General features: G+C 39.8%; 1 protein-coding gene across 3 annotated transcripts in view; it reads left to right on the top strand.

The window, feature by feature from the left end:
* Positions 1-9,315, top strand: part of HYCC1 (hyccin PI4KA lipid kinase complex subunit 1) — a 124,763-nt gene extending 115,448 nt beyond the window's left edge. Inside the window, exons 13-14 of one of the 3 annotated variants that reach the window (XR_007402047.1) lie at positions 1,276-1,458; positions 9,177-9,315. The gene's annotated coding sequence lies outside the window, so the exon portion shown is untranslated. The remainder of the gene's footprint in view (positions 1-1,275; positions 1,459-9,176) is intronic. The other 2 variants (XR_003143031.3, XR_003143030.3) reach the window with 2 other exon arrangements.
* Positions 9,316-22,356: the final 13,041 nt, after the last annotated feature.

Genomic DNA, 22,356 nt, shown 5'->3' with positions numbered 1-22,356 from the left:
GTTAGGGTATAAGAAAATTATATTCTCCTAATTTTTCTTCTAAAATTTATAATAAAAATTTCAAATATTAGAAATACTGATTCCTTGAATCAACAATTATTTATGTTCACATTATATATATTGTACATATAAATTATATTTCTCCTGTTTTAACTCACTTTTGTATTTGCTGTCTCTTAGTTTGTTCTTCAACAAATAGTTATTAATGCAGCAGTTAATTCTACTGACTGGCATTTTCTTTTTCTCTTCTCATTGCTTGTGTTAATGGGTTCTTTTATTAAATTTTTTTGGTAGAATCAATGATTGGTGTTATTAATTTTAGTTTTTCTTCTCCTCAGAATATGTTTATTCTTATTCTTATTACTTCTCCTTTCCTACTTTCTCTTGGCTTGCTATTTAGTTTGTTTTATTTCTCAAACTAAAGTACAAACCCAGTTGATATTTCTCTTTTTATTTCTTAGTACTAGAAACCTCTAGAACAATACAATATTCCATAATGTTCTGCTTTTGTAATATACCATAAATTTTGACTTAGTGCATTTGCATATTGTGTTACTTTGTAATTTAGCCAAGCATTAGGAAAACATATAGAAATATATTTCTATTTGGGCACTTTTTAAAAAAAAGATTTTATGTTTGAGTAACCTCTACACCCCATGTGGAGCTCAAACTCACAACCGGAGATTAAGAGTTACTTGCTCGACTGAGCAACCCAGGTATCCCTTCTATCTGGACTTTTTTTTTTTTTTTTTTAGATTTTTTAAAAAAGATTTTATTCATTTATTCATGAGAGACACACAAATAGAGAGAGGCAGAGAACACAGGCAGAGGGAGAAGCAGGCTCCATGCAGGGAGCCCGACATGGGACTCATCCCGGGTCTCCAGGATCAGGCCCTGGGCTGAAGGCGGCGCTAAACTGCTGAGCCACCTGGGCTGCCCTATCTGGACACTTTTAAATTCTAATGTTGTTGTAGATCATTTTGTTGTGATCTGAGTATGTGGTTTGCTGAATTTCTGCCTTTGTGCATTTCCTAGTTATGTCATTGTTCCCCAAAATGTGGTTACTTTTTGTGAAAAACCCACAATAACTAAAAGAAAATGTTTTCTCGCCTTATCATTGTTTTTTTTAAATGAACTGGGTTATTACTACATAATGTATCATTTTATTCAACTTTTAATTTTTAAGAAAACATTTGTCTATGTGTGTATTTTGTCATATTCTTTCTGATAATCAAATATTGAGGTTTTAAAGTATGTTTTTTTTTTTTTTTAAAGATTTTATTTATTTATTCATGATAGTCACACAGAGAGAGACAGAGAGGCAGAGACACAGGCAGAGGGAGAAGCAGGCTCCATGCACCGGGAGCCCGATGTGGGATTCGATCCCGGGTCTCCAGGATCACGCCCCGGGCCAAAGGCAGGCGCCAAACCGCTGCGCCACCCAGGGATCCCTTTAAAGTATGTTTTAATTTTTATTTCTTTTTGCATTTCAGGCACTGTCTAGATTATATTTTTGTGGCTATATTGTTTGGGATATATAATATCAATGTTAGATTTTCTCTTTTTATTTTATTTTTCAAGTTTTTATCTAATTCCAGTTACTTAACATAGACTGTAATATTGTTTCAGGCGTAAAATTTGGTGATTTTCACATATAACACCCCGTGCTCATCACAGGTGCACTCCTTAATGCCCACCACCCATTTAACCCAATCCCCTCACCACTTCCCCTCCAGCACCCCTCAGTTTGTTTTCTATAGTAATAAAGACTCTGTTTCTTGGTTTGCCTCTCTTTTCCATTCCCTCTCTTTTAAATATACCTTATACAATCATATAGGGATCTTGTTTACTTCATAATGCTTTTGGTAAGATCTCTGCTCTATTCACTATCATGATAGTAATCCCTACTTTTCTTGTATCAAAAAATTCAATTTTCTTCATTTTCAATTTAAGCCATCCTAATTTTTAGTTCCTCTGTGTATTTGTGTTTTTAAGATGCCTTTTAAACGCATCAGATTTATTGGATTTCTTTTTAATCCAGATATTTATCTTTTTTAAATTGAAGTAAAGTTGACATACAATGTTATATTAGTTACAGGGGTACAACATAATGATTCAACAATTCTACACATTATGCTCTGCTCACCATAAGTGTAACTACCATCTATCACCATATAATGTTATTAAAATACTATTGACTATATTCCCTATATTGTACCTTCTCTCTGTATGACTTATTCTATTACGAGAAGCCTGGATCTCCCACTCCCCTTCACCCATTTCGCTCATCCCTTCACCCCTCTTCCCTCTGGCAACCATCACTTTGTTTTCTGTATTTATAGGTCTATTTCTGCTGTTTGCTCTACACATAAGTAAAATCATGTAGTATTTATCTTCTTTGTTTGACTTATTTCACTTAGCATGATACCCTCTAGGTCCATCCATGTTGTTCCAAACGGCAAGATCTTAGTCTTTTTATAGCTAAGTAATATTCCATTGTGTGTGTATATATATATATATATATATATATATATATATATATATATAACATATTTTTTTAAGATTTATTTATTTATACATGAGAGGCACACAGAGAGAAGCAGAGACATAAGCAGAAGGAGAAGCAGGCTCCCTCTGGGGAGCACAATGTGGGACTTGATCCTGGATCCCGGGATTACGCCCGGAGCCAAAGGCAGGCGCTCAACCGCTGAGCCACCCAGGTGTCGCTATATACAACATCTTTATCCATCTTTTTTTTTGTTTTGTTTTGACAGAGAGAGAGAGAACAGAGGGGAAGGGCAGAAGAAGGAAAGAGAATCATAAGAAGACTCCCCATTGAGCACAGAGCCCAATGGGGGGCTCCATCTCATGAATCTGAGATCATGACCTGAGCTGAAACCAAGATTAGAGTGCTTAACTGACTATGCCACCCAGGTGCCCCAATCCATTCATCTGTTGATGGATGCTTGGGTTGCTTCATATTGGCTATTATAAATGATGCTGCAATAAACATAGGGATGTGAGATACTTATCCTTTTTTAAAAGGAAGCTTAGTCAAATCATATTTCTTCTTTTAATCAATTCCATTGCATTCACATTATTTTATTTCTATATAAGCTTAAATATTGTTACTACACCTTTTTTTTCCCCCTTAAAAAAAAAAAAAACTAAACAAGTTTTTTTGTACCTCTTTAAAATGTATCCCTCCCAGGGTGCCTGGCTGGCTCAGTGGGTACAGCATGGGACTCTTGATCTCAGGGTTGTGAGTTTAGGTATAGAAATTATTTAAAAATTAAAGAAAATCAAGTGTTTATCTCTCCCTCTAATTCCATCAGGAGGCAATCACTGATCTGCTTTCTGTCTGATTAGTTTCCATTTTCTAGAATTATAAATGGAATCATAAAGTACATACTTGTTCTTTTATTCAGTATAATTGTCTTGGGATTCACCCATGTTATGGTGGGAATGAATAGTTTATCCTTTTTTTGTAGTTAAGATAGCTAAATAGTGGTCCAGTGGATGGATATATCACAATTTGTTTAGCTATTCACCTGTTGATGGACATTTGAGTTGTTTGCAGTTTTTGTATATTACAAATAAAGCAGATATGAATATTTGAATGCAAGTGTTTATGTGGACATATGTTTTCCTTTCTCTTGGGTATATGCACAGGAGTGTGTCTTAGTCTGTTTGGGCTGCTTTAACAAAATACCACAGACTGGGTGGTTAATAAACAATAGAAAATTATTTCTCACAGTCCTGGTAGCTGGAAGTCTGAGATCAGGATACCAGCATAGTTAGATGAGGGATTCTTCAGGGTTGGAGACTTCTCATTGTGTCTTCATATGGTGGAAGGGTCTGGGGAGCCCTATAGCATCTCTTTTACAAGAACACTACTACTATGCATAAGAGCTTCACCTTTATGACCTAACCACATTTCAAAGGCCCCACCTCCTAACACTATCACATCAGGCATTAAGATTTCAACATATGTGGCAAATTGAACACCAATAAAAAATAAATTTATTATTAAAAAAAAAGATTTCAACATATGAATGGGGTAGGGGGGTACAGGGGAGATATGCTAACATTTAGAGCACAGCTGAGAGGTATTGTTGGGTTGTATGGTAACTCTATGATTAACCTTTTGAGAAATCACCAAACTGTTTTCTACATGGCTACACCATTTTATACACGCTCCAGTAGTTTATGAGAGTTGCTAGTACTTCACCTTCTTACCAACACTTGTTATAGCCTGCTTTTTGTTGTTGTTATTGCCTGTTTTTAAAAAAACTCTAGCCATCCTAGTTTATGTGAAGTGGTATCTTACTATGGTTTTGATTTACGGTTCCCTAATGACTAATGATATTGAGCATCTTTTTATGTGCTTAATGGCCATTGATATATCTTCTTTGGTTGTTGAAGTACAATTTATTTTATTCCCTTTACGATCCATATTTTAGTATTTATATCTAAGAAATATTGTTTATCCTGAGATAAAAAAAAGATTTTTTTCCTTTGTTTTCATCTAGGAGTTTTATAGATTTAGGTTTTATGTTTATATTCTGTGATACAGTTTCACCTAATTTTATATGTGATTTGAAGAAAGAATTCATGTTTATTTTTCTCCATATAGCTATACAATTACTCCGGTACCATTTGTTGAAAAGATTTTCCTTTTTCCATTGAATTACTTTGGTACTTAAAGAAAATCTGCCAACCTAATGGTTCTATTTCTAGACTGTATTCTCTTCCATTAGTCTATTTACTATACCTTTGCCAATAGCAAAGTGTCTTGATACAGAGTTTCTCACCTCAGAACTACTAAAATTTTGGCTCCAATAATTCTTTGTGGAAGAGCTAAAAGTTGTCCTGTGCATTGTAGGATGCTTAACAACATTTATGACCTTTATCCAGTGTTCTGCACCCACTGTAGACAGCAGATAGATAATCATGTTCTTTTATTCATTCTGCCAATCTTTGTCCTCTAATTGGCATATTACAGCATTTGCATTTAATGTAATTATTGATATGTTAAGGCTTAAGCCTGCCATTCTATTTGTTTTCTATCAGTTTCCTCTGTTTTTGTTTGTTTTCTTTTCTTTTTTTTTCTTAGTCTGGGTCTCTTAAACATTGTTTTAGAATACACTGTATTTCTTAAAAATTCTGTTTTCTTTCAAAACCTATTTGTATCTTTTTGTTTAGAGTATGCCTTTTGTAGGGAGCATATAATTGAGTCTTGCTTTTAAAAAAAAAAAGTTATTTATTTATTTATTTGAGGGACAGAGAGCACAGAGGGAGAGGGAGAGGGAGGAGCAGGCTCTCCGCTGAGCAGAGAGCCCAAAGTGGGGTTCCATCCCAGGACTCTGAGATCATGACCTGATCCAAAGGCAGGTACCCAACCAACTGAGCTACCCAGGCACTCCAAATCTTGCTTTCTTATTCACTCTCACAATCTTTTCCCTTTACATGATGTGTTTAGATCATAAACCTAGTGTAATTATTGATATGGTTAGATTTATTTCTATCATTTAATAATTCATCTTTTGTAACCCTTGTTTCTTATTCTTCTGTTCCTACACTCTAGCTTTTTAAAAAGTTTTTTTAGTATTCCATTTTAATTTATCTGCTGATATTTAGGCTCTTCCCCTTTACGTTATTGCTATTTTTAGTGATTGCTCTTGGCATTGCAATATACATCTCTAATTAGGCTTTGTTTTTTTAATACAGTGGGTCAAAAGCTATTCTGGAAGCTCACCTAACAGATGTCTATTTATATCTCATTGACTAAAACTGGCTCTCATCTCTACTTTCATAGCAATCATTGTCCACAGGTAGCAACTGCGTTACACAAATTAAGATTCACATTATGGAAATGGTATAGAAATCCATCTACATTGAAATAGAGGAGTCTCTGCCTGCTACCTGAATAAATTGGTGTTTGTTAGCAGAGAAAGGGAAGTGAATATAGGATAAACAGTCAGTGTCTACCATAGTGATTAATCTTATATAATAAACCTAGTTTGCCAAACTTTTAATCTCAGTACACTGAAAAACAGTTCTTTTTTTGTTATTAATAATTTATTTTACTAAGGAAATCTATCCCTTTCAAAGTAGTATGCAAACTCTAACTTTTAATATCTGTTGCCACTATACCTCCTATTCCCATTTTGTTGTTTATTTGGGTTAGGAGTGCCCTTTAAGACAAAGTTTGTACAAAGCTCCTCTATAGTAGATAATAATCACAATCTATTAATGAATGAATGAGTAATGAATGAATGTATAGAAGTAGATGTTTTCTGACTATAAAAATAAAATTTGATAAAAGATCAGTTCAAACTTACCCTAGCGGATCAGAATTTCCTCCAATGAGATTATTTTGCCATAAAGGAGACAATCATGATTAAAACAAAACAGGGAAAAAAAAAAACAAACCTTAATTGACCATTGGGTTGTTTCCTTTCCCATTTTTATTTTTTTTAATTATTAAAAAAAATTTTTTTTATTGGTGTTCAATTTACCAACATACAGAATAACCCCCAGTACCCGTCACCCAATCACTCCCACCCCCTGCCCTCCTCCCCTTCTACCACCCCTAGTTCGTTTCCCATTTTTAAAAGAGAGTAGGTGTCATAAACAATGTTGCTTGTGACTTTGTTTTTAAAAGGTCACATAGCCTTTTTAGTGTCTTTTATTTCATATGTTTTAGTACAATAGACATACTTGAGAAAATAAGCTTAGTTGGGGTGGGGGAAGAATTGGCATTTGCAAAGTTTAATTAAATATAAAATGCTTGACTTGTAAAAACTGGGCCTGTGGTTTTGAAAACACATTTCCTACTTTCTTCTCTAATGGGAACTTGCAGCTCTTTTTTAATGATGATTGAATTATAAATTCTCTAGGGCAGAGACTGTATTTTCTATCTCATTAACAACTTGTGTGTGTATAGAGATAGGTTGTTCAGCCTCATGATGATTTATAATTTAATAAATGCATACATGGGCATTATTATCTTATTGAATTTCCTTAACCTTCCAAGGAAGTAGTCAAGGAAAATTCTCCCACTTTATGGATAGGGAAGCTGAGTCTTAACAATGAATGAAAAATTTAAATCCACATGACTTGTATTGTTGTAGTTGAGACTAAGATCTGCTTCTCAACCCAATGCTCTTTCCTCTACACCAGCATCCTCAGGCTTCTCTTCCCCCATTGCAAACTTCCCTGGAATTGGGCTGCTACAATTTGCATGGAGACTCTCCTGCCACCTAAGTGTTTCCCAGAGCAACAGCATGGGCAGTTTGGGTAGGAAATCATTTATTGTGTAGGGCTTTCCTATTTAGCTTTGCTGGACCTCACCCACTAAGTGCCAGCACAGTCCCTCTGTTGTTGTGACATCCAGAAATTGCCCCCTCATTATCAGATGCTCCATGGAAAACAATACTGTCCAGAACTCTCCACCAGTCTGCTTATCTGCTACCATAAATGGCAGGACTGGCAACCACAATGAATAAAAATAGCCTTGACAAAGCGTTTTGAACTTTGACCAAACACATATACCCTCCTGTATGCAGAGCTGCTCTAGGACACAGGACGACATGTTTAGAGGGGATAAAAAGAATATTTGAAATCCTTCATGCAAAGGATGTGCCAAAGATTAGAAAATTAGCTACCAGTTGGGGTAGGGGAATCACCCCAAAATAATCCTGATGATAACAACAATAATGCTAACGTTGAGTTGTTGCTATATATTGATGCTATGGTGAGTCACTTACATGTATTATCCGATGTCATTCTCCCATGCAGGTGTTGCTACCATTGTCCTTGTGTTATAGATTAGTGAGCTACCATCATCCCTTGCTGTAGCCATTACTATAACCTTTCTGGTCTTTCTGCTTTCATAGTTATTCCCATGTAGTCCATTCTCCACAAAATCCATCGGAGCCATTTTACATAACATGAAATCAGGCCATGTCACTCTTCTGCTAAAACTCTCCAACTATGTCCTGATACTGAATAAAATCTAAAGGTCCACAGTGGCTCATGGGCACATATATGCCCTGCCCACACCCCCTCACTGCTCCCCCCAACTCCTGCTCTGCCACACGGACCTCACTCCAGCCACACTAGCTCTTTGCCCTTCTCCAAAGCTTTGTTCCTGTCTGCAGTTGTTCTCTCCCCAAGATATGATGCCCTTTCTTACTGCTTTTGACTCTGACCTAATCTCATACCCAACAGAGCCCGTTTCTGATGGCTTTCTCTAAAATTGCCCCCCTTCTTCACTCTTTTCCCATCATCCTGCTTTACTTGTCTTAACAGCTCTTGGTGCCACTTGACATTCCATTAACTGCTTCTTTATCCATGCGCTCACTATTTCTCCTTTCATTAGAATGGGAGCTTAGTAAGAGGGTGCTTTGTCTTGCTCTCCCTTTAGAAAAGTATTTGGCATATAGTAACTCAATATTTGTTGAATACATGTGGCTTAGAGAGCTCAAGTCGCTTGCCAGATAGAGCTAATAAAGGGTAGATTTGCACTGTGAACTTCCAAAATGTCAGAGAAGACTCCTCTTTGGGAACGAAAAAACTACAGATGGTAGAGAAGCTCAGAATGGGAGATGGGAACAGAACAAGGTCTTTCTCCTCTCTGCCAGGGAATGTTCAAAGGAAGTTGTTTTTTTATTTTTTTAAGTATGCAATAACCAAATAGAATTGTACAAAAGGTAAAACGAAGGTGCAGATACTTTCAGAGGCTTCAAGTCAGGAGTCTGCAGGTAAACTGAAACTAAAGCCCATTTCTCTTCCTGGGCTGTGCATTTTGTTAGATAGCCATATGCTTTAGCCTTGGTGCTTAATTGTTATATGAAAGAAATCCATACAGCTGGGAGCTGTGTGCCCTTAAAGCAGTTCTGGAGGGATCATTTTGAACAAGTAAATTCTAGCTTAGTTCAAAAATAACCAAACCAGAATTGCAGTCTGCCCATTAGTTTTTGCTTTGTTCTGTTGCTTTAGAGTTATATTTAATTTATGAACTTTTCTCTTCCAGTTCTTGGCATCATATCTTTTTGTCCCTTTCTCCTTCTATAATATAATTCCCAGGAAGCCTGGGTAGCTTTATGTTGAATAGTTAAATAATTTTTTTTAACTTTACAAATTTTTAAATGGTTTATCTTTTTGGCTAGGGGGAAGCAAGGGAAGTCGACAGAATAGAGCCTCAAGTGATGATGTGGACTCAGTTTCTTGCTGGAATTTGCAAAGCCGATTTAAATATGATCTTAGTTGTCAGAAGATTGCTTTTAAGATGTAGAAATCCAAGAAGACAGCCTCTGAGAATACAAATTTTGAAGAACTTGGAACCTTTTTCATTTCAAATACAATATTAACCACAGAGCTCATCTAGCTGGATATCACAGAGTGTGCAACATAAGGAAATCAAAATAATAAAAACAGCCTCTCTACCGTGCCGGTGTTCAGTGCTATCTTTGCCCTATGCCATCTCCTGCATGTTACTGTTTCCAGAAATAGCAGTGTGTGCAAGAGATCTAAAGGGTGGAATATGAAATCATGATGACTAGTAAGACGCAATGAATGGATTCCTCAGCAGCAGCAATATGAGGACTTGAAATTTGGAAATGATGCTTCCAGGGTTGTTTGTCTCACTGTCGAGGCAAAGCAAAGTTTATGTGAGGGGAAAAAAGAAAGTAATAAGAATGCCTGAAAGTCACATAGTGTTTAAGGCAGAAAGGCATAGCAGTTCATAGGGAGGGTTAAAGGCATAAGGAAAGCCTTTGACCTGAGGTGGCCCACACATCTGTGGGATTCAGGGGTCTGGGCTTCCAGAGGGATGACTTGGTGGGCTTCAGCACTTAGTGGGACTGTTTGCAGAGCTCTTACATTTCTGTAATTCCCCCCACACACACACACCTCTGGAGATGTCTTGGCAAGGTATCATTTACATATAAATGCCTCAAATAGAACTAAATTTTAACAGAGGCTGGTAGTGTGGAAATGGTTGCAAATGAATAAAAATGAGGAAGTAGTCACATTAGACCATTTATTTACTTTCACATATTCATCTTTCCATCACACCTAAAATGCCCTTCTTAGTGACAGTGGAAATGAATTATAATTCTAAAGAAATTATTAAGTGTACACATGCACTCATACAACATAAATGTGCATTTTTAACTATCTAAAATGAAATTTATTTTCAATAATAAATAGTTTCACTTGCGAGGGAAATATCAAGATCAAGCCAGTTAGAACTTTTTCTGACATGATATTAACATGAATAGAATGGTTTATCAGAAAAGGAGTGCATGTTGTACTTGTGAAATATTTTTGGGAATTTCAGTTTAACACAGACATAGTGGTTTTATTCATTGCTTTTCAAAGTCCTGAGTATTTTTTGCCAAAGTGTCCACATAATCCATTAAAAAATATATTTTATTGAGAGAGAGAGACAGAAAAAGAGAGTGCATGAGTGCCAGTGGAAGGAGGGGCAGCAGGAGAAGGAGAAAGAGAATCTCAAGCAGACCCCCTCTGAGCTCAGAGCCTGATGTGGGGCTTGATCTCATGACCTGAGATCATGACTTGAGCTGAAATCAAGAGTCTGATGCTTAGCTGACTGAGCCACCCAGGTGCCCCCATATAATCGTGTTTTAATTTGCTGATAACTAAACTTGTTTTCAGTTTACATAAAAGATAATTTATAGCTTGCAGTCCATGCTCTCTTGGTGAACTATAGGCATCTAACAATTTCAGTCCCTGGTTTTAGTCCTCAAGTTTTGAGGATGAAAAGAGACATCAGGAAAACTTAAAGAATAATGAATTACCATTATTTGCAGGGCAAGTGGGAAGATTTGAGGTGCTTCACGACCAGAAAACTTCAACTCCCTTTCACCTGTTAGTGTTTGAAATATATGATTAAAGACAAAATTTTAAAAAACAGTGTTGCCTCCAGGGACCCTCTTATACAATGGGACTCCTATGGGAGGGCGTGGTTGGCCTGCATTCCCAGGGCTGGGGGATGAGGATGCATGTGTGTGAGCCATCCCAGACCCTAGAAAGGGGCACTGTGGTGGAGGTGAGGCTGAGAGGGGTCCTCTACATCCAGGGGCCCTGGGACGGCACAGAGGGAGGTCACTGCAAGGGAAAAGGAGCTACAAAACATCATCCAAAGGGGCTACCTTAGAGCTTTACCTAAGATGGGCCTTGAACTCTGCAGGCTCTAAACCTCTGAATAGTGTGGGGAGACTGGGGGATGGTGGGGAGGTGGCGTTGAAGGAAGGGAAGGTTTGCCTTGCTTTTTGTGAATTTATGTTTAGCCTTCTGTGAAAACAAAAACAAAAACAAAAACGAGGGTTCATTCCAATGCCCACTTAACAGTAACTCTATTTGACGCAGGGAGTCTACGGGCTGGAGGCTATGAAATGAAATTCCTTAGTCAACTAGAGAACCAGATAGGGTTGACAGCTTCTGTGCTTTGTCTCTCTGACTCAGTAGACAAGGCTGATCCTGGAAATAAAGTGAGAAGTAAGTTCTGGAGACCCCAGTCTTGGAGTTCTGGGAGTACATCTAGGGAGTGGGGATGCAGCTGGGGATGTGAGCTGGTCCAACAGAATATTGGAGGGGTGGGGGAGTGGGAACTAGCTTCCAAGGGCTCAGCATCAGAGAGTATGGGGCAGGTCATACTAAGGACGCCCAAGTCTTCACAACCTACTGCAGTTCAGAGGATATAGGGGAAAAGGTAGGTGATGGTTTGCTGAGTCTTTCTCTCCTGCTCATCGAACACTGCAGCCCTCAATACAACCTCCTCACACACTCCAAATTTTATCACTGCTCATCCAGGCCATAATAGGTCCCAGTTTTCTGTTTTCTAGTGAAATAATATTTCCTTTTGGTGTTAAAAATGATAATTTCTTTATACATTCCAGAAACACAGATAGTAATAAAATGGTCATTGTCAACCACCCCTCTCTTCTTTACTGATTTAAACATTGATGGTTGGGTTGAAGGGAACCTTATTAAAAAGACTTGCTGACAAGCAGTTCTTAAGGTCACATCTGAACAATCCAGCAGGAAAAATATCTTGGTGATGGACTGGAGAGCAAGAGAATCACCCCATAACGCAGACACCCTTCAGGTGAGGAACGTTGGCTAAGATTCTGGAAGCACACAGTTCTAACAGTCTTGGTTCTTTGTTTTACTCTCACCCCTGGATATGGTTGTTCATTACTTATTGACTAAACGAACAAACCTTTTTAGGGCACTCAGAATCTCTCCCTTTTAGTACTCACTTCCCCAAACCTGCTCTCTCACATCCTAATTCCATCCCCAATAAGCAGCCTAGATGCAAATACTTTCAACCAAATTCTACCGGAGTAATTTGGGTGTGTGCGTGACTACTTAAAAATATCTTGACTCCTGTGATATCAAACAAAGCCCACATCCCTGCTATGTGTGCATTCAAAGAATGAGGGAAACCAGATGTTAGTTTAAGAATGGCTCTAACTTTGTGGAAAGCAGATACCTGTTTGCAGGAAGAACGTCTTCAGAACTCATCAGCTTCTTCCCACTCCCACAACTTTCCTCATTCTAATACTGAAAGAAATATTTTTTCTGTCCCAGTACCCCAAACCCTGATGACTGTAGTTGTACCAGAAATTAGAACCCATGTAATTCAATTCTCTCATTTGCTAGATAAGGGGCCTGAAAGTATCTATCCCGAGGGCCTTAATGATGATCTCAAGGTCTCACTTCTAGTTAGAAGTACTAGAACCAAAGAACAAATCTCCAGACTCTCAAGCTAGGATCATGTTGCCCACAAAGGACAGACAGAAGCGGGCAAGAGATGGGCTGTCATGGGACCTATTAAGGCCCCCCATTCAGTTATTAGGAATAGACACACCCTGAGAAGAGTGAAAAGGTCAGAACCATTTATATATGCCAATCTGGAAACATCCCTAGACATTATTGAATGAAAAAAGCAGTTGCCAAATGGGACCTAGAGTGTGAGTCCTTTTATGTGAACCAAAAGGAATAGTGTATTTTCTATGGACAAAATCTGAAGGATGCGTTCCGCCCTGATCACAGTACTTACCTCTGGGCGGCCCTAGCAGTAGAGGATATTAGTCAAAGGAAAGCTTGTCTTTCCTTATTCTTGAATTTTTCTGTAGAGGATATTGGTCAAAGGAAAGCTTGTCTTTCCTTATTTTTGAATTTTTCTAAGGAGAAACTATTTAGAGAGTAATTACTTAAGACTTAATTCCAAAGAGTAAAACTAGTCTTGTTGTACTGCATGTCACCCTGACAGCTTTGTTTCTACCACTGTGGGTCTCGCTCAGAGGGACTCAGGGCATTCATTACCTTAATCCCCGTGAAAAGCCTAGATTAATCCCAAAATTTCAGGGTTGATAATCTGACAGGAGGGGGTGGGGCAGGAAGGAGAGAGTGTGGATTTAATTTTAGTTTCCTCAAAACTTCTCATTACTTCTCCCTCAGGATGACTGCCGCTCTACACCTCTACCTCAGGTCAGGCCAAACTCCTTGAATATAATAATAATGAAGATAACACTGGAAGAATGCAAATCCTGCTAATAACACATGACAAGAGCTATGCTCTTTTGAACACGAATTCTACCCCAGATACTCCTCCATGAGTCTTCTTTCATTATCATTCTTTTTAAAATCTTTATCACTACTCTGAGGGAAGGACTATTATTAGGCCCATTTTAGAGGTGAGAAATTGAGGCTTGAAGAAATCAGTGAACCGGACTGCAGTCACCTGGCTGTTGAGTGGAGGAGCCTGGACCAGAACCCAGACTGTTTGGCTTGAGTTTGTGCTGGGGCACAGGTGTTGGCATTTTCCGTGCTTGAAGAAACGCCGGCTGCTGGTGTCTGCATCCAGGTTGTGCATCCAGGAGTGCATCCAGGTTGGAAGATCTAACTGGTCAGAACTAGAATGTGCTTGCCTTTGGAGGGACCTTCTGTGTGATCTGGCTCCCCGTTGCTTCCTCCTTTGTGCTCCTCTGAGCCTTTCAATTTGAGGTTTCAATTGCTGCTGGGTTCCTACATCAAGTGCATGATTCTATCAGTGTGTAGTGAGGGGAAAAATATTCTCCTTTGGAGAGTAAAATCTCATCTACTGTCATGTATAAGCCTCACAACAATTTCTCAATTGCTAACTCCTCTTACTTAAAACGGCAGCAATAGAAAACATCTTTTAAAAGAGAGAAGGGCTGGCTTCCTGGGGGGTCAGTGAATAATCTCTTGGCTCTTTTTGAAAATATTGACTGTTTGTGTCAATTTTGTTCCTTAAAGGCATGAAAAGCCAGAAAGTGGTGAATTTTGAAATGATTTTTATGGTTTATGTAGAGAAAGGTACTATTTAGGAAGCTGGTTGTCTCATGCTAAATAAGGAACCATTTTTCCCCCACCCCTCCTCCTCTCTTCCCCTCCCCCAATTCCAAAATTTGAGGATTATTTCCTTATTTCCCTACTGGTAACCAAGGCATTTCTAATTCATCGTGGACAGCTTGAGGTAAGTCACAGGCATCCTTGTTTAAATACATATGAATACACTGATGCATATAGTACGTATGTATATTGCTATCATATTATACTTGTAAACATAGCAAATGGGCTCGATTCTCAAGTGGCTGCTCTGGGCCTGGGCCTGGGCCTGAGCCTGGGACCTAGGATAGGGTGGTGAATAAAGTGGGCACGAGCCCTGCCCTCATGGGGTCTATGTCACACCCTGCCAGCCTGCAGAGCTCTCAGCTCTGCTGAGCTTTCCAGTTACCAGGACTACAGCATTTTCAGAGGGGTGGAGAGTTTTGACAAATGTGTGGTACCATACATATTTCTACAGGCAAAGCCATTTATTTTAGGCTGAAGCTTCGCAGCAAAATTTAAATAATTTATCTGGATGTGTCAGATTGAATGTTTTATGATATGTTTTTGGCTTTCTTTGGTAGAACATTTGTAAAGTAAAAGCTTTGTTATCTTTGATTTCTCAACTGTCTGCCATCAACTGCAAACAAGATATACGGACTTAACGTGGAGGCAGGCTCAAAAATCTGAGAGCTTATCTGAAAGAAATATTTTAGATCATTATGAATTGAATCAGATCCTTAAGGCTACCCAATGCTCTAAGGTCTTGGAACTGAAAACACACAAAAAACGATTTTTTGGGGCCACAGCTGCTACTAATGTTACCCATTATGTTATGAACCAAAGAACCGGAAACTCCCCAATCCTACCCTTCTCCACCTGAAAGAAAAGACTGATTCCTAAAATTCTCATTAAAAAATGGAATCCTTTTGGTTAGGTTGGCATTGCTGTAGGAAAGAAGGTCAATCAGCCTAGGAGGACCAATCCCCAAATTGTGCTTGGCATTAACCATCAGGAGGATTTCATCTGTGCAGTTTGCTGAGGGAATGAGGCACCACAGATGGGCATCAACGCCTCAAAGCCTGGAGGGAGGAAGGCCTGGAGAACCATGGCCCTGAGGGGCACTCTCTAGCATGGAGGTGATCTGCAGACCGGTTGTCACTTCACTCTGCAGGGGGTCAGCTTGTGTTGGCCTCTAAATGGTTTAAGACCTACTTCAAAGTGCAAAATAAAAATTCCTTCTTTAAGAATCTTAACGAATGTTAAGGCATCTTGTGCCAGGCTCCTGCATGGGTCCACAGGGATGCTTTGGATAGCTCTTATCCTTGTCCAAGCTGAGGTAAGAGAGGTGGTATGTCTATTTCTCCCAGCACGGTGGCCTACAGGCCCAGAAGGGTCCCCGCCAGAGCATATCGTACTGGGAGGTCAGAGGTGACGGAAACTGCTCACCTCTCTTTTGACAGCCCACATGGAACATTTGCACCTCCAGCACTTTCTGCACAAAGTGGTCCACAGTAGCCGTTCCGTGGGGATTCACAAGCTCTTCCATGCACTGCTTTGTGATTCACCATTCTAGAAGGACTCTGCAAGTCTAATGAAAGAGCCAAACCTTCCTGCTGTCTCCGTTTGGTAAACAGAATGCTTAAGTTTTAGAAATTCCTTTTTTTTTTTAACTGTTTACAGGTAAAATAGTCATTAGAAGAAGCAAGCACTTGCTCTTGCAGATACGTGATTGTGAAAATGCATCAAAGCATTTATTTATGATTTGTATCTGTTATACCAAGCTTTGTAAATTTGCCTTTTTAAAAAACGAAAGTTGGAAAAATCATCTGTTAAAGGAGGACACATTATTTACACCATTGTTCCTGAGTTAAACGATGGTACATACAATGTAGTCAAAAGTAGCTTTAACCAGTTTTGGTGTGTGATAAATTTGTGAGTCTCTAATTAGAACTGGCTAAACGTTCCCCTCCCCCCAAACTGGTTTTGAGCATTAATAATACACCTCTGTCAACAGCAATTGCTCTGACTTTATTCACATGCAATAAATAAAGCCCTGATAATAGATTACACATTAATTTTGTCATTGAAATAAATGAAATATTAATGGTTTTAGAAGAATCCAACTGGGAAGAAATTAAAACACATCAAGTTCTTCCAGTTTATGACCATACTATACTGGTTTAAAAAGATTTGAAATCTTTTTCTCCCAGCACATAAGAATGGTGGGAGAATTAAATGACATTGAAAATTCTAGAGATGAAGGAAAACAGACTAAAACCTCAAGCACCAGATGGATGAAGAAAGAGAAGAGTCGTTTAGGTAAGTTCTGGTTAGATGTTCCTTTAGTGAACTCTGCCACAGAAAGGGGGTGCATCGCCACTGGGTGGGGTTGGGGGGGGCGATACTGGAACAGTCACATCAATCTGAAATTGCCTAGTGCCTCTGAGTCATGGTGGTTTCACTTAAAATGAGAGGTTAAGAAAATAAGCAAAGATAATCAAGCAACATTTGTCCTTTTACATAATGTGTTCTACAAAAATCCAAATTGATTTCACTAATTTAAATGTCACAAAACAATTAGCTTTGTTTTCCTGTCTCTCTCTTCCAGAGTCTGGGTCCGTCTCATTTTTTCCTAATCATGTTTATAAAGAGTGTTGATATTTCAAACGCACAATTAGTGTTATAATTACCACCATTGTGGGTAAAAAAAAAAAAAAAATGTCCTCTCCTGTCCATTTTTTTACAATTACATGTAAACTGTGGAGTGGATGTGTGGGGTCATTTGGAGAGGGGGAACTAAAGTCAGGTCCCCAAACTAGAGAGGCTTGCCTCACAGAGAGGATGTTGTACTCCACACTACATGTCCGAGGCCTTTGCCTCACTGAGAAGAGCATTTGTTCACCAAGAGCTCAATTCTGAATACGTTTCCAAATGGGAATTCGGGCAACACTTTTGGCTGAGGTTTTTAGGTGATTAGTTATCCTCTCCAAAGCTTTATTCATATCGTCTTAGGGGCTCTCCTGGGCTCAGAAGCCATAATGGGCTGGATAATGAAACTATGTTTTTACAAGAAGAGGAAGCAGTGAATCTTTTTTATTTAAAGAAAAGGAAAAGTAAAACAAAATCCCAATTTCCATTTGTACCATTTATTTTTTAAAAAGATTTGGTTATTTATTTTAGAGAGAGAGCAAGCGAGCATTTGAGTGAGTGGGGGGGAGGGGCCGTGGGAAGGGGAGAGAGAGAATCTCAAGCAGGCTCCATGCTGAGCCTAGAGCTCTATGCAGGGCTCCATCTCGCAACCCTGAGATCATGACCTAAGCTGAAACCAAGAGTCAGATGCTTAATTGACCGAACCAGCCAGGTACCCCCACTTGTACCATTTAAACGGAAGTTTTCTTCAAGTACAAGAAGAAAATGGCAGAAATTGAATATGGATCAACTTGCAGATAATATCAAATCTCAGAACTGGCAATGTTTTTAGGAGGGATAATGGCATTGTGGTCATGAAGGAAACTGCTTATTTTTAGATCTGTGCTGAAGGGATAAAGTATTATGATGTTATAACAACTTATTTTCAATATATATTGATGATATATTAAGAGATAAAGTGAACGTGGTAAATATTAGCAGTAGTGAAATTTTGATACCGGATATATGGGCAGTCATTGAACCCCTAATGAAAGATCTGTATATCAGTTGGAAATGTTTCCGACTGCTCGTAGAAGACAACTGACAAAGGGTTAAACTTTAAGAACATTGTTTCCTTGCTACATTAGAAGTCCAGGGGTTATCCCTTCAGGGTTGGTCCAGCAACTCAGTGATGCCAGCAGGATCCCAGCTGCCCATCTGCCTTGTGACCCTGAGCCAGCTGGTTTCTGACACAGTCACGTCATGATGGTGAGGCAGCTGCGGCAGCTCTAGGCCTCACAGCCACATTCCAAAGCAAGGGGATGGGAATAGGGAACAGCAAATGCAAGCTCTCCTCTTGCACTTGCCTCTTTTATCAGAATGCAGAATCTTTCCCAGAAGCCCCCCAGAAACTTCAGCTTACATGTCAGTGGCTGGAACAATCAGAAACCAATCCTAGCTACAGGGAGTCTGGGAAATGACATCAGAGCGAGTGACTTCATCCGTTGTGATTCATCCCCTTGGCTATGGATGCACTGTCTCCCTGGACCAAACTGATGTTCTATAAACAAGAAAAAGGGAATATGGTGACGATTTTCTGTTTGTTGAACAGATGGCCTTTTCCTCTAGAGGGGAGATAGCCTCGTCTGAGTAGAAGTGATTTCAGATGAAAGTAAAACTACAACTCTCTTTCCTCTATCATGTTGCTGCTTAAGAGAAAGATGACTGGTGTCTAAGAAGAGACTTCAGGCTTCTTATCTTTCTGCACATGGTCTCTTCAGCCCAATGTGATAGAAGCATTTTAACCATGCATGAAAACAATCTTTTGTTTCATTTTCAAGTTTGATAATCAATTTCAATGTACACATTACTTTTAAAGGCTGTTCTCATTGTGATAGACACTCTGCAGCAGAATAGAAGATCTACTACTCATTATATTATTAGCCAGAGTTGATCCTCTGCATGTGAGGGCCTGTACTGGTGGGCCAAGTGTTTTCTCATTTAGAAGGGAAGAAGGATATACCTGACTGTTATAAAAAGTCTCAACTGAGTCTGAGTTACCAGATTTAAGAAAGAAAGAGAAAACGGGAAGTTTTTAGCAACTTTTCCAATTTCTACTTTCTCCCCAGTCTTTGTGAAGCCAATATAATAGGAGACTTTTGACATCTGGGTTAATGGAAGCCCATTTATTGACCATAGTAAATAACAGCCATAACTAGAGTTTCCTCTTGTCCCCTTCACTATCCTGTTGTACGAGAGTAAGCTTTCTTTTAGGAGGGATGGGCACACTCACCGTAAATGCGTTGGAATAAATTCCCAGACTAGTAATAGCCACCTAACATCACTGGGATCAATCATCATGCATCCTTGGAAGGCACAGAATTGCATGACCTGGGTTTGAAAGGTCTTTTAGTGTCCAGAAGTCCCTCACCACTACAATGGCCCATTTGTCTGATGATTTAGCATTTGATATTGATGGCTGGCATTGTACTCAAGTCTATCATAGCTGGCTGTCCCCTGTTTCTGGGTATTCTCTGCCACGTGACTGTGACATCGACTGCTACACGGAGGTTCTGCTGAGTGGCTGGCTTGGAGCAAGTCCAAGAGCACCCTTCTTTACTATCAAGGGTAAAGTCTCCCTGACTCAAGGATCTTCTTGGGGCTGCACCTGTAACCTGTGGCTTGCCATCTCCCTGCAATCACCCCTTGGAGCTGTTCTGTCTCTGATAGAAGCCATGTGACTGTTCTACCTCCAAACTTAGATTTAACTGTCAGGATAAATATTTTAATTGATTTGCCCCAGTCTTTTTATATGAAGCATTTCCTTTTAATTTAATCTTAATATGACAAGGATATATTATTTTTTAAAGAAGGGTTGATGTCCCAGAGAGGAGAATAGAGAGGTATGGTGAGGAATTGACTTTTCTGGGAGCAGACAGGCACTCATAGAAACAGGAAGGAAGGTAGAGCACAAGTGGGGGCAGGTGTGGTGATGGGAACTCAAGGAAGTCCTCTTCCACTGCTTTTGTATCTTTAGTGACACAGGAAGCAAGATCACCAGCTCAGAGGGAGGGTGGGAAGGATTGCAGGAAAAAGGAGAATGGGAAAGAAATGCATAGGAGAAATGTTGTATGAGGGTGGGGCAGCCAGAGGACCCACTTGTGGTTCTGAAGTGAGATGAGCCCAGCATGAGTAATAAACCACTGCACAGACTCTGTCTCCTGGCTGGGCCAGATGGAAGATCTGCGAACATTCCAGAGAATTTCTGATGTGAGAGGTCAGCTCCTACTAAGTTCTTGCTACCAGCTGGGGGCCAGTGGGACCGGCTGAATAGGCTGTGCTGCCAGCCAAAGACCTTGCTCTTCAGTACAGTTCCTGTCACTGTGCTGGGGTGTGATATGGACAGCAAAATCCTGGAGCCTTGGGCGCTGACCACAGGACTAGTGGGCTCTGAGCTGTGAAGGACCAGAGTACTAGTCTCCAGCTTTGGAGTGGGTGACTGGGTAGTGCTCCTGGGTCAGGAGATGGTGTGTTCAGCTTTAACATCCTTCTTCAGTGCCTTATGCTGCCCTTTCAGCTCCAGGAGGCCTCTTAAGTGACCTACCATGGTTCCTCCTTGACTGGTTTGTGGGGTAACTCTATGGCACCCAGCCCCAGCTAACATGAAGCTCATCATAGTGAGTTATAATTCATTGTCTCTTGTCTGTTATCCCTAAAGAACAGAAGAGTAAGAACTCGAACTTTTTTACCATGTTGTCCTCAGTGCCTGGTAAAATACCTGAAAGATAGTAGATGCTCATTAAATTTTGAATGCAGGATGCCTGGGTGGCTCAGCGGTTGAGTGCCTGCCTTTGGTCCAGGGTGTGATCCTGGAGTCCCAGGATCGAGTCCCACATCAGGCTCCCTGCATGGAGCCTGCTTCTCCCTCTGCTTTTGTCTCTGCCTCTCTCTGTGTGTCTCTCATGAATGAATGACCAATAAATAAATAGATTTTGAATGCATGAGAACCTAAAAGAGGGCAGGTATGCAGGCAGGAATAGACGTGGAATCCCTGATATTCTGGGTGACAGTTGCAAAGGTAGATCTGAACTGGTGGTAGCATCTGTAGTAAATTCAGCAATGCAGGGAGGTAGAGGGTTGGTGGGAGCTCAACAGAGTTCTCTAAAACAAAGAAGATGCACTGGAAGTTGCAGGAAGAGACCACAAAGACCGGAGCTGTCAGTGGCTAGCACAGATGGGATCAGGTGCCATTTTGGTGAGAGTGTCAGAGAGGCCAGAGTGAGGAATGACGGCCAAGATGGGCAGAAGGGGAGCGGAGAGGGTTCCAGGCCCCAGCCCTGAGAGCATAGTGGGTGTGTTTAACAGGCCAGAGATGAGGCCGCCTGCAGCTGAGAATCCACAGACAGGCACAGTTGATGATTCGCCTCTCCTCCCTGTTCCTTTTAAGAAAGAGGGAACGTCTTTTGGACTGCTTCATTCTCCCTACTTCCTAATCTAGCTTTTGTGCTTTGCACCCCAACCTCTGCATTTTTTTTTTTTTTGCATTTTCTTGTTTGCAGTTATGCTTTCTCTTTTCTCCTGGCTTTTGCCCAACTTGGAAAGCTATCTCCACTCTCAAACCTCCTTATGAGCTCAACTCCCACTTGGCCCTCAGATGTTGCTCAGGAGTGACTTCTATTCAAAACCACCGCTCTGCCTCCCCAGCTGGAGCTGCTGTCATTTCCATGTTCCTCCCTTACCCTCTGGGCTGCTTGTTTTAAAGCCTGAATTGTAGTGTCAAGTCTTGCTTCCTTCTCTGCCTCCATCTCTAGACTTGAGAAGAGGGAGATGGGCAAATATTTCCCTAGTGGTCACTCAGGGGAATGAAGATTGTTTTGAAAAGCATAACAGGAGCCCTGAGAATCCCCGAAGGTGTTTAGTAAAACCACCTTTTCTGTTGCCTGTATTTTTGGTTAGCACTGGGCTATACTCACAAAATGAATTCACACCAAACTTTAACTTCTCTGAGTTAATGGCCAGATTTTCAATCAATCAATCAATCAATCAATCAATCAATAGCTAGCTAGCTACTTAATGATGTTTATCATTTGGAGATGTGTGTTTTAGGAGCAACTTTGATCTACCTCAAAGTCCAAGATTTTTGATTTATGTAAGCTGTGCCTTTCAATGTGGGTAAGACCAAATTGAGATTAATGAATTTTGAATGGTTAAGAGAGCCGTAATAGGCAATTAGGATGTCTCAAAATATCTGATACAAGATGCCTGTATATTTTTGTTAAAAAGTGTTTTGAATTACCAACTGTGGCACATAGAAAAGTACGTAAAACATGTTTGTAT

Source organism: Canis lupus, chromosome 14 (genome assembly GCF_003254725.2).
Source record: "Canis lupus dingo isolate Sandy chromosome 14, ASM325472v2, whole genome shotgun sequence".
Taxonomy (NCBI): domain Eukaryota; kingdom Metazoa; phylum Chordata; class Mammalia; order Carnivora; family Canidae; genus Canis; species Canis lupus.
Note: the sequence above shows the minus strand (reverse complement) of the source record. Positions and strands in the feature narration are given on the sequence as shown.